Source organism: Phalangium opilio, unplaced genomic scaffold (assembly GCF_054372755.1).
Source record: "Phalangium opilio isolate 3A_F unplaced genomic scaffold, DU_Popi_V2 ptg000053l_1, whole genome shotgun sequence".
Taxonomy (NCBI): Eukaryota; Metazoa; Arthropoda; class Arachnida; order Opiliones; family Phalangiidae; genus Phalangium; species Phalangium opilio.
Window position 1 is genome coordinate 2,955,532 of NW_028324172.1, and position 19,000 is coordinate 2,974,531.

General features: G+C 45.6%; 42 non-coding genes across 42 annotated transcripts; all 42 read left to right on the forward strand.

Moving 5' to 3' along the window:
* The first annotated feature begins 514 nt into the window (after positions 1-514).
* Positions 515-587, forward strand: TRNAN-GUU (transfer RNA asparagine (anticodon GUU)). Its single transcript has one exon. It is a non-coding gene; the product is annotated as a tRNA-Asn (tRNA).
* Positions 588-2,391: 1,804 nt separating this feature from the next.
* TRNAN-GUU (transfer RNA asparagine (anticodon GUU)) lies at positions 2,392-2,464 on the forward strand. The gene has a single exon. It is a non-coding gene; the product is annotated as a tRNA-Asn (tRNA).
* A 1,239-nt stretch (positions 2,465-3,703) lies between these two features.
* TRNAN-GUU (transfer RNA asparagine (anticodon GUU)) lies at positions 3,704-3,776 on the forward strand. The gene has a single exon. It is a non-coding gene; the product is annotated as a tRNA-Asn (tRNA).
* A 1,669-nt stretch (positions 3,777-5,445) lies between these two features.
* On the forward strand, positions 5,446-5,518 carry TRNAN-GUU (transfer RNA asparagine (anticodon GUU)). The gene has a single exon. It is a non-coding gene; the product is annotated as a tRNA-Asn (tRNA).
* A 650-nt stretch (positions 5,519-6,168) lies between these two features.
* On the forward strand, positions 6,169-6,241 carry TRNAN-GUU (transfer RNA asparagine (anticodon GUU)). Its single transcript has one exon. It is a non-coding gene; the product is annotated as a tRNA-Asn (tRNA).
* Positions 6,242-6,314: 73 nt separating this feature from the next.
* Positions 6,315-6,387, forward strand: TRNAN-GUU (transfer RNA asparagine (anticodon GUU)). The gene has a single exon. It is a non-coding gene; the product is annotated as a tRNA-Asn (tRNA).
* Positions 6,388-8,045: 1,658 nt separating this feature from the next.
* TRNAN-GUU (transfer RNA asparagine (anticodon GUU)) lies at positions 8,046-8,118 on the forward strand. Its single transcript has one exon. It is a non-coding gene; the product is annotated as a tRNA-Asn (tRNA).
* Positions 8,119-8,769: 651 nt separating this feature from the next.
* Positions 8,770-8,842, forward strand: TRNAN-GUU (transfer RNA asparagine (anticodon GUU)). The gene has a single exon. It is a non-coding gene; the product is annotated as a tRNA-Asn (tRNA).
* Positions 8,843-9,491: 649 nt separating this feature from the next.
* Positions 9,492-9,564, forward strand: TRNAN-GUU (transfer RNA asparagine (anticodon GUU)). Its single transcript has one exon. It is a non-coding gene; the product is annotated as a tRNA-Asn (tRNA).
* Positions 9,565-9,638: 74 nt separating this feature from the next.
* Positions 9,639-9,711, forward strand: TRNAN-GUU (transfer RNA asparagine (anticodon GUU)). Its single transcript has one exon. It is a non-coding gene; the product is annotated as a tRNA-Asn (tRNA).
* Positions 9,712-9,785: 74 nt separating this feature from the next.
* On the forward strand, positions 9,786-9,858 carry TRNAN-GUU (transfer RNA asparagine (anticodon GUU)). The gene has a single exon. It is a non-coding gene; the product is annotated as a tRNA-Asn (tRNA).
* Positions 9,859-10,215: 357 nt separating this feature from the next.
* Positions 10,216-10,288, forward strand: TRNAN-GUU (transfer RNA asparagine (anticodon GUU)). Its single transcript has one exon. It is a non-coding gene; the product is annotated as a tRNA-Asn (tRNA).
* A 74-nt stretch (positions 10,289-10,362) lies between these two features.
* Positions 10,363-10,435, forward strand: TRNAN-GUU (transfer RNA asparagine (anticodon GUU)). The gene has a single exon. It is a non-coding gene; the product is annotated as a tRNA-Asn (tRNA).
* Positions 10,436-10,498: 63 nt separating this feature from the next.
* On the forward strand, positions 10,499-10,571 carry TRNAN-GUU (transfer RNA asparagine (anticodon GUU)). Its single transcript has one exon. It is a non-coding gene; the product is annotated as a tRNA-Asn (tRNA).
* A 74-nt stretch (positions 10,572-10,645) lies between these two features.
* On the forward strand, positions 10,646-10,718 carry TRNAN-GUU (transfer RNA asparagine (anticodon GUU)). Its single transcript has one exon. It is a non-coding gene; the product is annotated as a tRNA-Asn (tRNA).
* Positions 10,719-10,928: 210 nt separating this feature from the next.
* On the forward strand, positions 10,929-11,001 carry TRNAN-GUU (transfer RNA asparagine (anticodon GUU)). The gene has a single exon. It is a non-coding gene; the product is annotated as a tRNA-Asn (tRNA).
* A 357-nt stretch (positions 11,002-11,358) lies between these two features.
* Positions 11,359-11,431, forward strand: TRNAN-GUU (transfer RNA asparagine (anticodon GUU)). Its single transcript has one exon. It is a non-coding gene; the product is annotated as a tRNA-Asn (tRNA).
* Positions 11,432-11,799: 368 nt separating this feature from the next.
* Positions 11,800-11,872, forward strand: TRNAY-GUA (transfer RNA tyrosine (anticodon GUA)). Its single transcript has one exon. It is a non-coding gene; the product is annotated as a tRNA-Tyr (tRNA).
* Positions 11,873-12,522: 650 nt separating this feature from the next.
* Positions 12,523-12,595, forward strand: TRNAN-GUU (transfer RNA asparagine (anticodon GUU)). Its single transcript has one exon. It is a non-coding gene; the product is annotated as a tRNA-Asn (tRNA).
* Positions 12,596-12,669: 74 nt separating this feature from the next.
* On the forward strand, positions 12,670-12,742 carry TRNAN-GUU (transfer RNA asparagine (anticodon GUU)). The gene has a single exon. It is a non-coding gene; the product is annotated as a tRNA-Asn (tRNA).
* A 74-nt stretch (positions 12,743-12,816) lies between these two features.
* Positions 12,817-12,889, forward strand: TRNAN-GUU (transfer RNA asparagine (anticodon GUU)). The gene has a single exon. It is a non-coding gene; the product is annotated as a tRNA-Asn (tRNA).
* A 221-nt stretch (positions 12,890-13,110) lies between these two features.
* TRNAN-GUU (transfer RNA asparagine (anticodon GUU)) lies at positions 13,111-13,183 on the forward strand. The gene has a single exon. It is a non-coding gene; the product is annotated as a tRNA-Asn (tRNA).
* Positions 13,184-13,404: 221 nt separating this feature from the next.
* TRNAN-GUU (transfer RNA asparagine (anticodon GUU)) lies at positions 13,405-13,477 on the forward strand. The gene has a single exon. It is a non-coding gene; the product is annotated as a tRNA-Asn (tRNA).
* Positions 13,478-13,551: 74 nt separating this feature from the next.
* Positions 13,552-13,624, forward strand: TRNAN-GUU (transfer RNA asparagine (anticodon GUU)). The gene has a single exon. It is a non-coding gene; the product is annotated as a tRNA-Asn (tRNA).
* A 210-nt stretch (positions 13,625-13,834) lies between these two features.
* On the forward strand, positions 13,835-13,907 carry TRNAN-GUU (transfer RNA asparagine (anticodon GUU)). The gene has a single exon. It is a non-coding gene; the product is annotated as a tRNA-Asn (tRNA).
* A 210-nt stretch (positions 13,908-14,117) lies between these two features.
* TRNAN-GUU (transfer RNA asparagine (anticodon GUU)) lies at positions 14,118-14,190 on the forward strand. Its single transcript has one exon. It is a non-coding gene; the product is annotated as a tRNA-Asn (tRNA).
* Positions 14,191-14,410: 220 nt separating this feature from the next.
* TRNAN-GUU (transfer RNA asparagine (anticodon GUU)) lies at positions 14,411-14,483 on the forward strand. Its single transcript has one exon. It is a non-coding gene; the product is annotated as a tRNA-Asn (tRNA).
* A 74-nt stretch (positions 14,484-14,557) lies between these two features.
* On the forward strand, positions 14,558-14,630 carry TRNAN-GUU (transfer RNA asparagine (anticodon GUU)). The gene has a single exon. It is a non-coding gene; the product is annotated as a tRNA-Asn (tRNA).
* Positions 14,631-14,987: 357 nt separating this feature from the next.
* Positions 14,988-15,060, forward strand: TRNAN-GUU (transfer RNA asparagine (anticodon GUU)). Its single transcript has one exon. It is a non-coding gene; the product is annotated as a tRNA-Asn (tRNA).
* A 74-nt stretch (positions 15,061-15,134) lies between these two features.
* On the forward strand, positions 15,135-15,207 carry TRNAN-GUU (transfer RNA asparagine (anticodon GUU)). Its single transcript has one exon. It is a non-coding gene; the product is annotated as a tRNA-Asn (tRNA).
* Positions 15,208-15,281: 74 nt separating this feature from the next.
* Positions 15,282-15,354, forward strand: TRNAN-GUU (transfer RNA asparagine (anticodon GUU)). The gene has a single exon. It is a non-coding gene; the product is annotated as a tRNA-Asn (tRNA).
* A 368-nt stretch (positions 15,355-15,722) lies between these two features.
* On the forward strand, positions 15,723-15,795 carry TRNAN-GUU (transfer RNA asparagine (anticodon GUU)). The gene has a single exon. It is a non-coding gene; the product is annotated as a tRNA-Asn (tRNA).
* A 210-nt stretch (positions 15,796-16,005) lies between these two features.
* Positions 16,006-16,078, forward strand: TRNAN-GUU (transfer RNA asparagine (anticodon GUU)). The gene has a single exon. It is a non-coding gene; the product is annotated as a tRNA-Asn (tRNA).
* Positions 16,079-16,435: 357 nt separating this feature from the next.
* On the forward strand, positions 16,436-16,508 carry TRNAN-GUU (transfer RNA asparagine (anticodon GUU)). Its single transcript has one exon. It is a non-coding gene; the product is annotated as a tRNA-Asn (tRNA).
* A 74-nt stretch (positions 16,509-16,582) lies between these two features.
* On the forward strand, positions 16,583-16,655 carry TRNAN-GUU (transfer RNA asparagine (anticodon GUU)). Its single transcript has one exon. It is a non-coding gene; the product is annotated as a tRNA-Asn (tRNA).
* A 63-nt stretch (positions 16,656-16,718) lies between these two features.
* On the forward strand, positions 16,719-16,791 carry TRNAN-GUU (transfer RNA asparagine (anticodon GUU)). The gene has a single exon. It is a non-coding gene; the product is annotated as a tRNA-Asn (tRNA).
* Positions 16,792-17,012: 221 nt separating this feature from the next.
* On the forward strand, positions 17,013-17,085 carry TRNAN-GUU (transfer RNA asparagine (anticodon GUU)). The gene has a single exon. It is a non-coding gene; the product is annotated as a tRNA-Asn (tRNA).
* A 74-nt stretch (positions 17,086-17,159) lies between these two features.
* TRNAN-GUU (transfer RNA asparagine (anticodon GUU)) lies at positions 17,160-17,232 on the forward strand. Its single transcript has one exon. It is a non-coding gene; the product is annotated as a tRNA-Asn (tRNA).
* A 357-nt stretch (positions 17,233-17,589) lies between these two features.
* On the forward strand, positions 17,590-17,662 carry TRNAN-GUU (transfer RNA asparagine (anticodon GUU)). Its single transcript has one exon. It is a non-coding gene; the product is annotated as a tRNA-Asn (tRNA).
* A 367-nt stretch (positions 17,663-18,029) lies between these two features.
* TRNAN-GUU (transfer RNA asparagine (anticodon GUU)) lies at positions 18,030-18,102 on the forward strand. Its single transcript has one exon. It is a non-coding gene; the product is annotated as a tRNA-Asn (tRNA).
* Positions 18,103-18,176: 74 nt separating this feature from the next.
* TRNAN-GUU (transfer RNA asparagine (anticodon GUU)) lies at positions 18,177-18,249 on the forward strand. The gene has a single exon. It is a non-coding gene; the product is annotated as a tRNA-Asn (tRNA).
* A 357-nt stretch (positions 18,250-18,606) lies between these two features.
* On the forward strand, positions 18,607-18,679 carry TRNAN-GUU (transfer RNA asparagine (anticodon GUU)). The gene has a single exon. It is a non-coding gene; the product is annotated as a tRNA-Asn (tRNA).
* Positions 18,680-19,000: the final 321 nt, after the last annotated feature.

Here is a 19,000-nt window from a genome sequence, read left to right on the forward strand (position 1 = left end):
ACCCGGGAACGTTGTTTTGACGTCTTAGAAGTAACGTAAAAAGGCAAAATTTTTCCACAATACGTGACAATCAATGTTTTTCTAAGCTTCCGTGGCGCAATGGTGAGCGCGTTCGGCTGTTAACCGAAAGATTGGTGGTTCGAGCCCACCCAAGAGCTTTGGTTTGAAGTCTTAGAAGTAACGTAAAAAGGCAAAATTTTCCCACAATACATGACAATCAATCTTTTTCTAAGCTTCCGTGGCGCAATGGTTAGCGCGTTCGGCTGTTAACCGAAAAGGAGATCGTTCGAGCCCACCCGGGAGCGTTGTTTTGAAGTCTTAGAAGTAACGTAAAAAGGAAAATTTTTCCACAATACCTGACAATCAAACATTTTCTAAGCTTCCGTGGCGCAATGGTTAGCGCGTTCGGCTGTTAACCGAAAGGTTGGTGGTTCGAGCCCAACTGGGAGCGTTGTTTGGAAGTCTTAGAAGTAACGTAAAAAGGCACAACACGTGAAAATCAATATTTCTCTAAGCTTCCGTGGCGCAATGGTTAGCGCGTTCGGCTGTTAACCGAAAGGTTGGTGGTTCGAGCCCACCCGGGAGCGTTGTTTTAAGTTTTAGAAGTAACGTAAAAAGGCAAAGTTTTTCCACAATACGCGGCAATCAATCTTTTTCTAAGCTTCCGTGGCGCAATGGTTAGCGCGTTTGGCTGTTAACCGAAAGGTTGGTGGTTCGAGCCCACCCGGGAGCGTTGTTTTGTAGTTTTAGAAGTAACGTAAAAAGGCAAAATTTTTCCACAATACGCGGCAATCAATCTTTTTCTAAGCTTCCGTGGCGCAATGGTTAGCGCGTTCGGCTGTTAACCGAAAGGTTGGTGGTTCGAGCCCATCCGGGAGCGTTGTTTAGAAGTTTTAGAAGCAACGTAAAAAGGCAAAATTTTTCCGCAATACCTGACAATCAATCATTTTCTAAGCTTCCGTGGCGCAATGGTTAGCGCGTTCGGCTGTTAACCGAAAGGTTGGTGGTTCGAGCCTACCACTGAGCGTTGTTTTGAAGTCTTAGAAGTAACGTAAAAAGTCACAATTTTTCCGTAATACCTGACAATCAATCACTTTCTTAGGTTCCGTGGCGCAATGGTTAGCGCGTTCGGCTGTTAACCGAAAGGTTGGTGGTTCGAGCCCAACCGGGAGCGTTGTTTGGAAGTCTTAGAAGTAACGTGAAAAGGCACAATTTTTCCACAATACGTGAAAGTCAATACTTCTATAAGCTTCCGTGGCGCAATGGTTAGCGCGTTCGGCTGTTAACCGAAAGGTTGGAGGTTCGAGCCCACCCGGGAGCGTTGTTTAGAAGTTATAGAAGTAACGTAAAAAGGCAAAATTTTTCCACAATACGCGGCAATCAATCATTTTCTAAGCTTCCGTGGCGCAATGGTTAGCGCGTTCGGCTGTTAACCGAAAGGTTGGTGGTTCGAGCCCAACCGGGAGCGTTGTTTGGAAGTCTTAGAAGTAACGTAAAAAGGCACAACACGTGAAAATCAATATTTCTCTAAGCTTCCGTGGCGCAATGGTTAGCGCGTTCGGCTGTTAACCGAAAGGTTGGTGGTTCAAGCCCACCCAAGAGCTTTGTTTTGAAGTCTTAGAAGTAACGTAAAAAGGCAAAATTTTTCCACAATACATGACAATCAATCTTTTTCTAAGCTTCCGTGGCGCAATGGTTAGCGCGTTCGGCTGTTAACCGAAAAGGAGGTCGTTCGAGCCCACCCGGGAGCGTTGTTTTGAAGTCTTAGAAGTAACGTAAAAAGGCAAAATTTTTCCACAATACCTGACAATCAAAGATTTTCTAAGCTTCCGTGGCGCAATGGTTAGCGCGTTCGGCTGTTAACCGAAAGGTTGGTGGTTCGAGCCCAACCGGGAGCGTTGTTTGGAAGTCTTAGAAGTAACGTAAAAAGGCACAACACGTGAAAATCAATATTTCTCTAAGCTTCCGTGGCGCAATGGTTAGCGCGTTCGGCTGTTAACCGAAAGGTTGGTGGTTCGAGCCCAGCCGGTAGCGTTGTTTTGAAGTTTTAGAAGTAACGTAAAAAGGCAAAATTTTTCCACAATACGCGGCAATCAATCTTTTTCTAAGCTTCCGTGGCGCAATGGTTAGCGCGTTCGGCTGTTAACCGAAAGGTTGGTGGTTCGAGCCTACCACTGAGCGTTGTTTTGAAGTCTTAGAAGTAACGTAAAAAGTCACAATTTTTCCGCTATACCTGACAATCAATCATTTTCTTAGCTTCCGTGGCGCAATGGTTAGCGAGTTCGGCTGTTATCCGAAAGGTTGGTGGTTCGAGCCCAACCGGGAGCGTTGTTTGGAAGTCTTAGAAGTAACGTAAAAAGGCACAACACGTGAAAATCAATATTTCTCTAAGCTTCCGTGGCGCAATGGTTAGCGCGTTCGGCTGTTAACCGAAAGGTTGGTGGTTCGAGCCCACCCGGGAGCGTTGTTTTGAAGTTTTAGAAGTAACGTAAAAAGGCAAAGTTTTTCCACAATACGCGGCAATCAATCTTTTTCTAAGCTTCCGTGGCGCAATGGTTAGCGCGTTCGGCTGTTAACCGAAAGGTTGGTGGTTCAAGCCCACCCGGGAACGTTGTTTTGACGTCTTAGAAGTAACGTAAAAAGGCAAAATTTTTCCACAATACGTGACAATCAATGTTTTTCTAAGCTTCCGTGGTGCAATAGTGAGCGCGTTCGGCTGTTAACCGAAAGGTTGGACGTTCGAGCCCACCCAAGAGCTTTGGTTTGAAGTCTTAGAAGTAACGTAAAAAGGCAAAATTTTTCCACAATACATGACAATCAATCTTTTTCTAAGCTTCCGTGGCGCAATTGTTAGCGCGTTCGGCTGTTAACCGAAAAGGAGATCGTTCGAGCCCACCCGGGAGCGTTGTTTTGAAGTCTTAGAAGTAAAGTAAAAAGGCAAAATTTTTCCACAATACCTGACAATCAAACATTTTCTAAGCTTCCGTGGCGCAATGGTTAGCGCGTTCGGCTGTTAACCGAAAGGTTGGTGGTTCAAGCCCACCCGGGAGCGTTGTTTTGACGTCTTAGAAGTAACGTAAATAGGCAAAATTTTTCCACAATACATGACAATCAATCTTTTTCTAAGCTTCCGTGGCGCAATGGTTAGCGCGTTCGGCTGTTAACCGAAAGGTTGGTGGTTCAAGCCCACCCGGGAGAGTTGTTTTGAAGTCTTAGAAGTAACGTAAAAAGGCAAAATTTTTCCACGATACCTTACAATCAAACATTTTCTAAGCTTCCGTGGCGCAATGGTTAGCGCGTTCGGCTGTTAACCGAAAGGTTGGTGGTTCGAGCCCAGCCGGTAGCGTTGTTTTGAAGTTTTAGAAGTAACGTAAAAAGGCAAAATTTTTCCACAATACGCGGCAATCAATCTTTTTCTAAGCTTCCGTGGCGCAATGGTTAGCGCGTTCGGCTGTTAACCGAAAGGTTGGTGGTTCGAGCCTACCACTGAGCGTTGTTTTGAAGTCTTAGAAGTAACGTAAAAAGTCACAATTTTTCCGCTATACCTGACAATCAATCATTTTCTTAGCTTCCGTGGCGCAATGGTTAGCGAGTTCGGCTGTTATCCGAAAGGTTGGTGGTTCGAGCCCAACCGGGAGCGTTGTTTGGAAGTCTTAGAAGTAACGTAAAAAGGCACAACACGTGAAAATCAATATTTCTCTAAGCTTCCGTGGCGCAATGGTTAGCGCGTTCGGCTGTTAACCGAAAGGTTGGTGGTTCGAGCCCACCCGGGAGCGTTGTTTTGAAGTTTTAGAAGTAACGTAAAAAGGCAAAGTTTTTCCACAATACGCGGCAATCAATCTTTTTCTAAGCTTCCGTGGCGCAATGGTTAGCGCGTTCGGCTGTTAACCGAAAGGTTGGTGGTTCAAGCCCACCCGGGAACGTTGTTTTGACGTCTTAGAAGTAACGTAAAAAGGCAAAATTTTTCCACAATACGTGACAATCAATGTTTTTCTAAGCTTCCGTGGTGCAATAGTGAGCGCGTTCGGCTGTTAACCGAAAGGTTGGACGTTCGAGCCCACCCAAGAGCTTTGGTTTGAAGTCTTAGAAGTAACGTAAAAAGGCAAAATTTTTCCACAATACATGACAATCAATCTTTTTCTAAGCTTCCGTGGCGCAATTGTTAGCGCGTTCGGCTGTTAACCGAAAAGGAGATCGTTCGAGCCCACCCGGGAGCGTTGTTTTGAAGTCTTAGAAGTAAAGTAAAAAGGCAAAATTTTTCCACAATACCTGACAATCAAACATTTTCTAAGCTTCCGTGGCGCAATGGTTAGCGCGTTCGGCTGTTAACCGAAAGGTTGGTGGTTCAAGCCCACCCGGGAGCGTTGTTTTGACGTCTTAGAAGTAACGTAAATAGGCAAAATTTTTCCACAATACATGACAATCAATCTTTTTCTAAGCTTCCGTGGCGCAATGGTTAGCGCGTTCGGCTGTTAACCGAAAGGTTGGTGGTTCAAGCCCACCCGGGAGAGTTGTTTTGAAGTCTTAGAAGTAACGTAAAAAGGCAAAATTTTTCCACGATACCTTACAATCAAACATTTTCTAAGCTTCCGTGGCGCAATGGTTAGCGCGTTCGGCTGTTAACCGAAAGGTTGGTGGTTCGAGGCTACCACTGAGCGTTGTTTTGAAGTCTTAAAAGTAACGTAAAAAGTCACAATTTTTCCGCAATACCTGACAATCAATCACTTTCTTAGCTTCCGTGGCGCAATGGTTAGCGCGTTCGGCTGTTAACCGAAAGGTTGGTGGTTCGAGCCCAACCGGGAGCGTTGTTTGGAAGTCTTAGAAGTAACGTAAAAAGGCACAACACGTGAAAATCAATATTTCTCTAAGCTTCCGTGGCGCAATGGTTAGCGCGTTCGGCTGTTAACCGAAAGGTTGGTGGTTCAAGCCCACCCAAGAGCTTTGTTTTGAAGTCTTAGAAGTAACGTAAAAAGGCAAAATTTTTCCACAATACATGACAATCAATCTTTTTCTAAGCTTCCGTGGCGCAATGGTTAGCGCGTTCTGCTGTTAACCGAAAAGTAGGTCGTTCGAGCCCACCCGGGAGCGTTGTTTTGAAGTCTTAGAAGTAACGTAAAAAGGCAAAATTTTTCCACAATACCTGACAATCAAAGATTTTCTAAGCTTCCGTGGCGCAATGGTTAGCGCGTTCGGCTGTTAACCGAAAGGTTGGTGGTTCGAGCCCAACCGGGAGCGTTGTTTGGAAGTCTTAGAAGTAACGTAAAAAGGCACAACACGTGAAAATCAATATTTCTCTAAGCTTCCGTGGCGCAATGGTTAGCGCGTTCGGCTGTTAACCGAAAGGTTGGTGGTTCGAGCCCAGCCGGGAGCGTTGTTTTGAAGTTTTAGAAGTAACGTAAAAAGGCAAAATTTTTCCACAATACGCGGCAATCAATCTTTTTCTAAGCTTCCGTGGCGCAATGGTTAGCGCGTTCGGCTGTTAACCGAAAGGTTGGTGGTTCGAGCCCACCCGGGAGCGTTGTTTTGAAGTTTTAGAAGTAACGTAAAAAGGCAAAGTTTTTCCACAATACGCGGCAATCAATCTTTTTCTAAGCTTCCGTGGCGCAATGGTTAGCGCGTTCGGCTGTTAACCGAAAGATTGGTGGTTCAAGCCCACCCGGGAACGTTGTTTTGACGTCTTAGAAGTAACGTAAAAAGGCAAAATTTTTCCACAATACGTGACAATCAATGTTTTTCTAAGCTTCCGTGGCGCAATGGTGAGCGCGTTCGGCTGTTAACCGAAAGATTGGTGGTTCGAGCCCACCCAAGAGCTTTGGTTTGAAGTCTTAGAAGTAAAGTAAAAAGGCAAAATTTTCCCACAATACATGACAATCAATCTTTTTCTAAGCTTCCGTGGCGCAATGGTTAGCGCGTTCGGCTGTTAACCGAAAAGGAGATCGTTCGAGCCCACCCGGGAGCGTTGTTTTGAAGTCTTAGAAGTAACGTAAAAAGGAAAATTTTTCCACAATACCTGACAATCAAACATTTTCTAAGCTTCCGTGGCGCAATGGTTAGCGCGTTCGGCTGTTAACCGAAAGGTTGGTGGTTCGAGCCCAACTGGGAGCGTTGTTTGGAAGTCTTAGAAGTAACGTAAAAAGGCACAACACGTGAAAATCAATATTTCTCTAAGCTTCCGTGGCGCAATGGTTAGCGCGTTCGGCTGTTAACCGAAAGGTTGGTGGTTCGAGCCCACCCGGGAGCGTTGTTTTAAGTTTTAGAAGTAACGTAAAAAGGCAAAGTTTTTCCACAATACGCGGCAATCAATCTTTTTCTAAGCTTCCGTGGCGCAATGGTTAGCGCGTTCGGCTGTTAACCGAAAGGTTGGTGGTTCGAGCCCACCCGGGAGCGTTGTTTTGTAGTTTTAGAAGTAACGTAAAAAGGCAAAATTTTTCCACAATACGCGGCAATCAATCTTTTTCTAAGCTTCCGTGGCGCAATGGTTAGCGCGTTCGGCTGTTAACCGAAAGGTTGGTGGTTCGAGCCCATCCGGGAGCGTTGTTTAGAAGTTTTAGAAGCAACGTAAAAAGGCAAAATTTTTCCGCAATACCTGACAATCAATCATTTTCTAAGCTTCCGTGGCGCAATGGTTAGCGCGTTCGGCTGTTAACCGAAAGGTTGGTGGTTCGAGCCTACCACTGAGCGTTGTTTTGAAGTCTTAGAAGTAACGTAAAAAGTCACAATTTTTCCGTAATACCTGACAATCAATCACTTTCTTAGGTTCCGTGGCGCAATGGTTAGCGCGTTCGGCTGTTAACCGAAAGGTTGGTGGTTCGAGCCCAACCGGGAGCGTTGTTTGGAAGTCTTAGAAGTAACGTGAAAAGGCACAATTTTTCCACAATACGTGAAAGTCAATACTTCTATAAGCTTCCGTGGCGCAATGGTTAGCGCGTTCGGCTGTTAACCGAAAGGTTGGAGGTTCGAGCCCACCCGGGAGCGTTGTTTAGAAGTTATAGAAGTAACGTAAAAAGGCAAAATTTTTCCACAATACGCGGCAATCAATCATTTTCTAAGCTTCCGTGGCGCAATGGTTAGCGCGTTCGGCTGTTAACCGAAAGGTTGGTGGTTCGAGCCCAACCGGGAGCGTTGTTTGGAAGTCTTAGAAGTAACGTAAAAAGGCACAACACGTGAAAATCAATATTTCTCTAAGCTTCCGTGGCGCAATGGTTAGCGCGTTCGGCTGTTAACCGAAAGGTTGGTGGTTCAAGCCCACCCAAGAGCTTTGTTTTGAAGTCTTAGAAGTAACGTAAAAAGGCAAAATTTTTCCACAATACATGACAATCAATCTTTTTCTAAGCTTCCGTGGCGCAATGGTTAGCGCGTTCGGCTGTTAACCGAAAAGGAGGTCGTTCGAGCCCACCCGGGAGCGTTGTTTTGAAGTCTTAGAAGTAACGTAAAAAGGCAAAATTTTTCCACAATACCTGACAATCAAAGATTTTCTAAGCTTCCGTGGCGCAATGGTTAGCGCGTTCGGCTGTTAACCGAAAGGTTGGTGGTTCGAGCCCAACCGGGAGCGTTGTTTGGAAGTCTTAGAAGTAACGTAAAAAGGCACAACACGTGAAAATCAATATTTCTCTAAGCTTCCGTGGCGCAATGGTTAGCGCGTTCGGCTGTTAACCGAAAGGTTGGTGGTTCGAGCCCAGCCGGTAGCGTTGTTTTGAAGTTTTAGAAGTAACGTAAAAAGGCAAAATTTTTCCACAATACGCGGCAATCAATCTTTTTCTAAGCTTCCGTGGCGCAATGGTTAGCGCGTTCGGCTGTTAACCGAAAGGTTGGTGGTTCGAGCCTACCACTGAGCGTTGTTTTGAAGTCTTAGAAGTAACGTAAAAAGTCACAATTTTTCCGCTATACCTGACAATCAATCATTTTCTTAGCTTCCGTGGCGCAATGGTTAGCGAGTTCGGCTGTTATCCGAAAGGTTGGTGGTTCGAGCCCAACCGGGCGCGTTGTTTGGAAGTCTTAGAAGTAACGTAAAAAGGCACAACACGTGAAAATCAATATTTCTCTAAGCTTCCGTGGCGCAATGGTTAGCGCGTTCGGCTGTTAACCGAAAGGTTGGTGGTTCGAGCCCACCCGGGAGCGTTGTTTTGAAGTTTTAGAAGTAACGTAAAAAGGCAAAGTTTTTCCACAATACGCGGCAATCAATCTTTTTCTAAGCTTCCGTGGCGCAATGGTTAGCGCGTTCGGCTGTTAACCGAAAGGTTGGTGGTTCAAGCCCACCCGGGAACGTTGTTTTGACGTCTTAGAAGTAACGTAAAAAGGCAAAATTTTTCCACAATACGTGACAATCAATGTTTTTATAAGCTTCCGTGGTGCAATAGTGAGCGCGTTCGGCTGTTAACCGAAAGGTTGGACGTTCGAGCCCACCCAAGAGCTTTGGTTTGAAGTCTTAGAAGTAACGTAAAAAGGCAAAATTTTTCCACAATACATGACAATCAATCTTTTTCTAAGCTTCCGTGGCGCAATTGTTAGCGCGTTCGGCTGTTAACCGAAAAGGAGATCGTTCGAGCCCACCCGGGAGCGTTGTTTTGAAGTCTTAGAAGTAAAGTAAAAAGGCAAAATTTTTCCACAATACCTGACAATCAAACATTTTCTAAGCTTCCGTGGCGCAATGGTTAGCGCGTTCGGCTGTTAACCGAAAGGTTGGTGGTTCGAGCCCAACCGGGAGCGTTGTTTGGAAGTCTTAGAAGTAACGTAAAAAGGCACAACACGTGAAAATCAATATTTCTCTAAGCTTCCGTGGCGCAATGGTTAGCGCGTTCGGCTGTTAACCGAAAGGTTGGTGGTTCGAGCCCACCCGGGAGCGTTGTTTTAAGTTTTAGAAGTAACGTAAAAAGGCAAAGTTTTTCCACAATACGCGGAAATCAATCTTTTTCTAAGCTTCCGTGGCGCAATGGTTAACGCGTTCGGCTGTTAACCGAAAGGTTGGTGGTTCGAGCCCACCCGGGAGCGTTGTTTTGAAGTTTTAGAAGTAACGTAAAAAGGCAAAGTTTTTCCACAATACGCGGCAATCAATCTTTTTCTAAGCTTCCGTGGCGCAATGGTTAGCGCGTTCGGCTGTTAACCGAAAGGTTGGTGGTTCAAGCCCACCCGGGAACGTTGTTTTGACGTCTTAGAAGTAACGTAAAAAGGCAAAATTTTTCCACAATACGTGACAATCAATGTTTTTCTAAGCTTCCGTGGCGCAATGGTTAGCGCGTTCGGCTGTTAACCGAAAGGTTGGTGGTTCGAGCCCAACCGGGAGCGTTGTTTGGAAGTCTTAGAAGTAACGTAAAAAGGCACAACACGTGAAAATCAATATTTCTCTAAGCTTCCGTGGCGCAATGGGTAGCGCGTTCGGCTGTTAACCGAAAGGTTGGTGGTTCGAGCCCACCCGGGAGCGTTGTTTTAAGTTTTAGAAGTAACGTAAAAAGGCAAAGTTTTTCCACAATACGCGGCAATCAATCTTTTTCTAAGCTTCCGTGGCGCAATGGTTAGCGCGTTCGGCTGTTAACCGAAAGGTTGGTGGTTCGAGCCCACCCGGGAGCGTTGTTTTGAAGTTTTAGAAGTAACGTAAAAAGGCAAAATTTTTCCACAATACGCGGCAATCAATCTTTTTCTAAGCTTCCGTGGCGCAATGGTTAGCGCGTTCGGCTGTTAACCGAAAGGTTGGTGGTTCGAGCCCACCCGGGAGCGTTGTTTAGAAGTTTTAGAAGCAACGTAAAAAGGCAAAATTTTTCCGCAATACCTGACAATCAATCATTTTCTAAGCTTCCGTGGCGCAATGGTTAGCGCGTTCGGCTGTTAACCGAAAGGTTGGTGGTTCGAGCCCACCCGGGAGCGTTGTTTTGAAGTTTTAGAAGTAACGTAAAAAGGCAAAATTTTTCCACAATACGCGGCAATCAATCTTTTTCTAAGCTTCCGTGGCGCAATGGTTAGCGCGTTTGGCTGTTAACCGAAAGGTTGGTGGTTCGAGCCCACCCGGGAGCGTTGTTTTGAAGTTTTAGAAGTAACGTAAAAAGGCAAAATTTTTCCACAATACGCGGCAATCAATCTTTTTCTAAGCTTCCGTGGCGCAATGATTAGCGCGTTCGGCTGTTAACCGAAATGTTGGTGGTTCGAGCCCAACCGGGAGCGTTGTTTGGAAGTCTTAGAAGTAACGTAAAAAGGCACAACACGTGAAAATCAATATTTTTCTAAGCTTCCGTGGCGCAATGGTTAGCGCGTTCGGCTGTTAACCGAAAGGTTGGTGGTTCGAGCCCACCCGGGAGCGTTGTTTTGAAGTTTTAGAAGTAACGTAAAAAGTCAAAATTTTTCCACAATACGCGGCAATCAATCTTTTTCTAAGCTTCCGTGGCGCAATGGTTAGCGCGTTCGGCTGTTAACCGAAAGGTTGTTGGTTCGAGCCCAACCGGGAGCGTTGTTTGGAAGTCTTATAAGTAACGTAAAAAGGCACAACACGTGAAAATATATATTTCTCTAAGCTTCCGTGGCGCAGTGGTTAGCGCGTTCGGCTGTTAACCGAAAGGTTGGTGGTTCGAGCCCACCCGGGAGCGTTGTTTTGAAGTTTTAGAAGTAACGTAAAAAGGCCAAATTTTTCCACAATACGCGGCAATCAATCTTTTTCTAAGCTTCCGTGGCGCAATGGTTAGCGCGTTCGGCTGTTAACCGAAAGGTTGGTGGTTCGAGCCCACCCGGGAGCGTTGTTTTGAAGTTTTAGAAGTAACGTAAAAAGGCAAAATTTTTCCACAATACGCGGCAATCAATTTTTTTCTAAGCTTCCGTGGCGCAATGGTTAGCGCGTTCGGCTGTTAACCGAAATGTTGGTGGTTCGAGCCCAACCGGGAGCGTTGTTTGGAAGTCTTAGAAGTAACGTAAAAAGGCACAACACGTGAAAATCAATATTTCTCTAAGCTTCCGTGGCGCAATGGTTAGCGCGTTCGGCTGTTAACCGAAAGGTTGGTGGTTCGAGCCCACCCGGGAGCGTTGTTTTGAAGTTTTAGAAGTAACGTAAAAAGGCAAAATTTTTCCACAATACGCGGCAATCAATTTTTTTCTAAGCTTCCGTGGCGCAATGGTTAGCGCGTTCGGCTGTTAACCCAAATGTTGTTGGTTCGAGCCCAACCGGGAGCGTTGTTTGGAAGTCGTAGAAGTAACGTAAAAAGGCACAACACGTGAAAATCAATATTTCTCTAAGCTTCCGTGGCGCAATGGTTAGAGCGTTCGGCTGTTAACCGAAAGGTTGGTGGTTCGAGCCCACCCGGGAGCGTTGTTTTGAAGTTTTAGAAGTAACGTAAAAAGGCAAAATTTTTCCACAATACGCGGCAATCAATTTTTTTCTAAGCTTCCGTGGCGCAATGGTTAGCGCGTTCGGCTGTTAACCGAAAGGTTGGTGGTTCGAGCCCACCCGGGAGCGTTGTTTAGAAGTTTTAGAAGTAACGTAAAAATGCAAAATTTTTCCGCAATACCTGACAATCAATCATTGTCTAAGCTTCCGTGGCGCAATGGTTAGCGCGTTCGGCTGTTAACCGAAAGGTTGGTGGTTCGAGCCTACCACTGAGCGTTGTTTTGAAGTCTTAGAAGTAACGTAAAAAGGCAAAATTTTTCCACAATACGCGGCAATCAATCTTTTTCTAAGCTTCCGTGGCGCAATGGTTAGCGCGTTCGGCTGTTAACCTTAAGTTTGGTGGTTCGCGCCCACCCGGGAGCGTTGTTTTGAAGTTTTAGAAGTAACGTAAAAAGGCAAAATTTTTCCACAATACGCTGCAATCAATGTTTTTCTAAGCTTCCGTGGCGTAATGGTTAGCGCGTTCGGCTGTAAACCGAAAGGTTGGTGGTTCGAGCCCACCCGGGAGCGTTGTTTAGAAGTTTTAGAAGTAAGGTAAAAAGGCAAAATTTTTCCGCAATACCTGACAATCATTCATTTTCTAAGCTTCCGTGGCGCTATGGTTAGCGCGTTCGGCTGTTAACCGAAATGTTGGTGGTTCGAGCCCAACCGGGAGCTTTGTTTGGAAGTCTTAGAAGTAATGTAAAAAGGCACAACACGTGAAAATCAATATTTCTCTAAGCTTCCGTGGCGCAATGGTTAGCGCGTTCGGCTGTTAACCGAAAGGTGGGTGGTTCGAGCGCACCCGGGAGCGTTGTTTTGAAGTTTTAGAAGTAACGTAAAAAGGCAAAATTTTTCCACAATACGCGGCAATCAATCTTTTTCTAAGCTTCCGTGGCGCAATGGTTAGCGCGTTCGGCTGTTAACCGAAAGGTTGTGGTTCGAGCCCACCCGGGAGCGTTGTTTAGAAGTTTTAGAAGTAACGTAAAAAGGCAAAATTTTTCCGCAATACCTGACAATCAATCATTTTCTAAGCTTCCATGGCGCAATGGTTAGCGCGTTCGGCTGTTAACCGAAAGGTTGGTGGTTCGAGCCTACCACTGAGCGTTGTTTTGAAGTCTTAGAAGTAACGTAAAAAGGCAAAAATTTTCCACAATACGCGGCAATCAATTTTTTTCTAAGCTTCCGTGGCGCAATGGTTAGCGCGTTCGGCTGTTAACCGAAAGGTTGGTGGTTCGAGCCCACCCGGGAGCGTTGTTTTGAAGTTTTAGAAGTAACGTAAAAAGGCAAAATTTTTCCACAATACGCGGCAATCAATCTTTTTCTAAGCTTCCGTGGCGCAATGGTTAGCGCGTTCGGCTGTTAACCGAAAGGTTGGTGGTTCGAGCCCACCCGGGAGCGTTGTTTTGAAGTTTTAGAAGTAACGTAAAAAGGCAAAATTTTTCCACAATACGCGGCAATCAATCTTTTTCTAAGCTTCCGTGGCGCAATGGTTAGCGCGTTCGGCTGTTAACCGAAAGGTTGGTGGTTCGAGCCCACCCGGGAGCGTTGTTTTGAAGTTTTAGAAGTAACGTAAAAAGGCAAAATTTTTCCGCAATACCTGACAATCAATCATTTTCTAAGCTTCCGTGGCGCAATGGTTAGCGCGTTCGGCTGTTAACCGAAAGGTTGGTGGTTCAAGCCCTCCCGGGAGCGTTGTTTTGACGTCTTAGAAGTAACGTAAAAAGGCAAAATTTTTCCACAATACGTGACAATCAATGTTTTTCTAAGCTTCCGTGGCGCAATGGTTAGCGCGTTCGGCTGTTAACCGAAAGGTTGGTGGTTCGAGCCCACCCGGGAGCGTTGTTTAGAAGTTTTAGAAGTAAGGTAAAAAGGCAAAATTTTTCCGCAATACCTGACAATCAATCATTTTCTAAGCTTCCGTGGCGCAATGGTTAGCGCGTTCGGCTGTTAACCGAAAGGTTGTTGGTTCAAGCCCACCCGGGAGCGTTGTTTTGACGTCTTACAAGTAACGTAAAAAGGCAACATTTTTCCACAATACGTGACAATCAATGTTTTTTTAAGCTTCCGTGGCGCAATGGTTAGCGCGTTCGGCTGTTAACCGAAAGGTTGGTGGTTCGAGCCCACCCGGGAGCGTTGTTTTGAAGTTTTAGAAGTAACGTAAAAAGGCAAAATTTTTCCACAATACGCGGCAATCAATCTTTTTCTAAGCTTCCGTGGCGCAATGGTTAGCGCGTTCGGCTGTTAACCGAAAGGTTGGTGGTTCGAGCCCACCCGGGAGCGTTGTTTTGAAGTTTTAGAAGTAACGTAAAAAGGCAAAATTTTTCCACAATACGCGGCAATCAATCTTTTTCTAAGCTTCCGTGGCGCAATGGTTAGCGCGTTCGGCTGTTAATCGAAATGTTGGTGGTTCGAGCCCAACCGGGAGCTTTGTTTGGAAGTCTTAGAAGTAATGTAAAAAGGCACAACACGTGAAAATCAATATTTCTCTAAGCTTCCGTGGCGCAATGGTTAGCGCGTTCGGCTGTTAACCGAAAGGGTGGTGGTTCGAGCCCACCCGGGAGCGTTGTTTTGAAGTTTTAGAAGTAACGTAAAAAGGCAAAATTTTTCCACAATACGCGGCAATCAATCTTTTTCTAAGCTTCCGTGGCGCAATGGTTAGCGCGTTCGGCTGTTAACCGAAATGTTGGTGGTTCGAGCCCAACCGGGAGCTTTGTTTGGAAGTCTTAGAAGTAATGTAAAAAGGCACAACACGTGAAAATCAATATTTCTCTAAGCTTCCGTGGCGCAATGGTTAGCGCGTTCGGCTGTTAACCGAAAGGTTGGTGGTTCGAGCCCACCCGGGAGCGTTGTTTTGAAGTTTTAGAAGTAACGTAAAAAGGCAAAATTTTTCCACAATATGCGGCAATCAATCTTTTTCTAAGCTTCCGTGGCGCAATGGTTAGCGCGTTCGGCTGTTAACCGAAAGGTTGTGGTTCGAGCCTACCACTGAGCGTTGTTTTGAAGTCTTAGAAGTAACGTAAAAAGGCAAAAATTTTCCACAATACGCGGCAATCAATTTTTTTCTAAGCTTCCGTGGCGCAATGGTTAGCGCGTTCGGCTGTTAACCGAAAGGTTGGTGGTTCGAGCCCACCCGGGAGCGTTGTTTTGAAGTTTTAGAAGTAACGTAAAAAGGCAAAATTTTTCCACAATACGCGGCAATCAATCTTTTTCTAAGCTTCCGTGGCGCAATGGTTAGCGCGTTCGGCTGTTAACCGAAAGGTTGGTGGTTCGAGCCCACCCGGGAGCGTTGTTTTGAAGTTTTAGAAGTAACGTAAAAAGGCAAAATTTTTCCACAATACGCGGCAATCAATCTTTTTCTAAGCTTCCGTGACGCAATGGTTAGCGCGTTCGGCTGTTAACCGAAAGGTTGGTGGTTCGAGCCCACCCGGGAGCGTTGTTTTGAAGTTTTAGAAGTAACGTAAAAAGGCAAAATTTTTCCGCAATACCTGACAATCAATCATTTTCTAAGCTTCCGTGGCGCAATGGTTAGCGCGTTCGGCTGTTAACCGAAAGGTTGGTGGTTCAAGCCCAACCGGGAGCTTTGTTTGGAAGTCTTAGAAGTAATGTAAAAAGGCACAACACGTGAAAATCAATATTTCTCTAAGCTTCCGTGGCGCAATGGTTAGCGCGTTCGGCTGTTAACCGAAAGGTTGGTGGTTCGAGCCCACCCGGGAGCGTTGTTTTGAAGTTTTAGAAGTAACGTAAAAAGGCAAAATTTTTCCACAATACGCGGCAATCAATCTTTTTCTAAGCTTCCGTGGCGCAATGGTTAGCGCGTTCGGCTGTTAACCGAAAGGTTGGTGGTTCGAGCCCACCCGGGAGCGTTGTTTTGAAGTTTTAGAAGTAACGTAAAAAGGCAAAATTTTTCCACAATACGCGGCAATCAATCTTTTTCTAAGCTTCCGTGGCGCAATGGTTAGCGCGTTCGGCTGTTAACCGAAAGGTTGGTGGTTCGAGCCCACCCGGGAGCGTTGTTTTGAAGTTTTAGAAGTAACGTAAAAAGGCAAAATTTTTCCGCAATACCTGACAATCAATCATTTTCTAAGCTTCCGTGGCGCAATGGTTAGCGCGTTCGGCTGTTAGCCGAAAGGTTGGTGGTTCAAGCCCACCCGGGAGCGTTGTTTTGACGTCTTAGAAGTAACGTAAAAAGGCAAAATTTTTCCACAATACGTGACAATCAATGTTTTTCTAAGCTTCCGTGGCGCAATGGTTAGCGCGTTCGGCTGTTAACCGAAAGGTTGGTGGTTCGAGCCCACCCAAGAGCTTTGTTTGGAAGTCTTAGAAGTATTGTAAAAAGGCAAAATTTTTCCACAATACATGACAATCAATCTTTTTCTAAGCTTCCGTGGCGCAATGGTTAGCGCGTTCGGCTGTTAACCGAAAGGTTGGTGGTTCGAGCCCACCCGGGAGCGTTGTTTTGAAGTTTTAGAAGTAACGTAAAAAGGCAAAATTTTTCCGCAATACCTGACAATCAAAGATTTTCTAAGCTTCCGTGGCGCAATGGTTAGCGCGTTCGGCTGTTAACCGAAAGGTTGGTGGTTCGCGCCCAACCGGGAGCGTTGTTTGGAAGTCTTAGAAGTAACGTAAAAAGTCACAACACGTGAAAATCAATATTTCCCTAAGCTTCCGTGGCGCAATGGTTAGCGCGTTCGGCTGTTAACCGAAAGGTTGGTGGTTCGAGCCCACCCGGGAGCGTTGTTTTGAAGTTTTAGAAGTAACGTAAAAAGGCAAAATTTTTCCACAATACGCGGCAATCAATCTTTTCCTAAGCTTCCGTGGCGCAATGGTTAGCGCGTTCGGCTGTTAACCGAAAGGTTGGTGGTTCGAGCCTACCACTGAGCGTTGTTTTGAAGTCCTAGAAGTAACGTAAAAAGTCACAATTTTTCCGCAATACCTGACAATCAATCATTTTCTTAGCTTCCGTGGCGCAATGGTTAGCGCGTTCGGCTGTTAGCCGAAAGGTTGGTGGTTCGAGCCCAACCGGGAGCGTTGTTTGGAAGTCTTAGAAGTAACGTAAAAAGGCACAACACGTGAAAATCAATATTTCTCTAAGCTTCCGTGGCGCAATGGTTAGCGCGTTCGGCTGTTAACCGAAAGGTTGGTGGTTCGAGCCCACCCGGGAGCGTTGTTTTGAAGTTTTAGAAGTAACGTAAAAAGGCAAAATTTTTCCACAATACGCGGCAATCAATCTTTTTCTAAGCTTCCGTGGCGCAATGGTTAGCGCGTTCGGCTGTTAACCGAAAGGTTGTTGGTTCGAGCCCAACCGGGAGCGTTGTTTGGAAGTCTTAGAAGTAACGTAAAAAGGCACAACACGTGAAAATCAATATTTCTCTAAGCTTCCGTGGCGCAATGGTTAGCGCGTTCGGCTGTTAACCGAAAGGTTGGTGGTTCGAGCCCACCCGGGAGCGTTGTTTTGAAGTTTTAGAAGTAACGTAAAAAGGCAAAATTTTTCCACAATACGCGGCAATCAATCATTTTCTAAGCTTCCGTGGCGCAATGGTTAGCGCGTTCGGCTGTTAACCGAAAGGTTGTTGGTTCAAGCCCACCCGGGAGCGTTGTTTTGACGTCTTACAAGTAACGTAAAAAGGCAACATTTTTCCACAATACGTGACAATCAATGTTTTTTTAAGCTTCCGTGGCGCAATGGTTAGCGCGTTCGGCTGTTAACCGAAAGGTTGGTGGTTCGAGCCCACCCGGGAGCGTTGTTTTGAAGTTTTAGAAGTAACGTAAAAAGGCAAAATTTTTCCACAATACGCGGCAATCAATCTTTTTCTAAGCTTCCGTGGCGCAATGGTTAGCGCGTTCGGCTGTTAACCGAAAGGTTGGTGGTTCGAGCCCACCCGGGAGCGTTGTTTTGAAGTTTTAGAAGTAACGTAAAAAGGCAAAATTTTTCCACAATACGCGGCAATCAATCTTTTTCTAAGCTTCCGTGGCGCAATGGTTAGCGCGTTCGGCTGTTAAACGAAAGGTTGGTGGTTCGAGCCCACCCGGGAGCGTTGTTTTGAAGTTTTAGAAGTAACGTAAAAAGGCAAAATTTTTCCACAATACGCGGCAATCAATCTTTTTCTAAGCTTCCGTGGCGCAATGGTTAGCGCGTTCGGCTGTTAACCGAAATGTTGGTGGTTCGAGCCCAACCGGGAGCTTTGTTTGGAAGTCTTAGAAGTAATGTAAAAAGGCACAACACGTGAAAATCAATATTTCTCTAAGCTTCCGTGGCGCAATGGTTAGCGCGTTCGGCTGTTAACCGAAAGGTTGGTGGTTCGAGCCCACCCGGGAGCGTTGTTTTGAAGTTTTAGAAGTAACGTAAAAAGGCAAAATTTTTCCACAATATGCGGCAATCAATCTTTTTCTAAGCTTCCGTGGCGCAATGGTTAGCGCGTTCGGCTGTTAACCGAAAGGTTGTGGTTCGAGCCCACCCGGGAGCGTTGTTTAGAAGTTTTAGAAGTAACGTAAAAAGGCAAAATTTTTCCGCAATACCTGACAATCAATCATTTTCCAAGCTTCCATGGCGCAATGGTTAGCGCGTTCGGCTGTTAACCGAAAGGTTGGTGGTTCGAGCCTACCACTGAGCGTTGTTTTGAAGTCTTAGAAGTAACGTAAAAAGGCAAAAATTTTCCACAATACGCGGCAATCAATTTTTTTCTAAGCTTCCGTGGCGCAATGGTTAGCGCGTTCGGCTGTTAACCGAAAGGTTGGTGGTTCGAGCCCACCCGGGAGCGTTGTTTTGAAGTTTTAGAAGTAACGTAAAAAGGCAAAATTTTTCCACAATACGCGGCAATCAATCTTTTTCTAAGCTTCCGTGGCGCAATGGTTAGCGCGTTCGGCTGTTAACCGAAAGGTTGGTGGTTCGAGCCCACCCGGGAGCGTTGTTTTGAAGTTTTAGAAGTAACGTAAAAAGGCAAAATTTTTCCACAATACGCGGCAATCAATCTTTTTCTAAGCTTCCGTGACGCAATGGTTAGCGCGTTCGGCTGTTAACCGAAAGGTTGGTGGTTCGAGCCCACCCGGGAGCGTTGTTTTGAAGTTTTAGAAGTAACGTAAAAAGGCAAAATTTTTCCGCAATACCTGACAATCAATCATTTTCTAAGCTTCCGTGGCGCAATGGTTAGCGCGTTCGGCTGTTAACCGAAAGGTTGGTGGTTCAAGCCCAACCGGGAGCTTTGTTTGGAAGTCTTAGAAGTAATGTAAAAAGGCACAACACGTGAAAATCAATATTTCTCTAAGCTTCCGTGGCGCAATGGTTAGCGCGTTCGGCTGTTAACCGAAAGGTTGGTGGTTCGAGCCCACCCGGGAGCGTTGTTTTGAAGTTTTAGAAGTAACGTAAAAAGGCAAAATTTTTCCACAATACGCGGCAATCAATCTTTTTCTAAGCTTCCGTGACGCAATGGTTAGCGCGTTCGGCTGTTAACCGAAAGGTTGGTGGTTCGAGCCCACCCGGGAGCGTTGTTTTGAAGTTTTAGAAGTAACGTAAAAAGGCAAAATTTTTCCGCAATACCTGACAATCAATCATTTTCTAAGCTTCCGTGGCGCAATGGTTAGCGCGTTCGGCTGTTAACCGAAAGGTTGGTGGTTCAAGCCCAACCGGGAGCTTTGTTTGGAAGTCTTAGAAGTAATGTA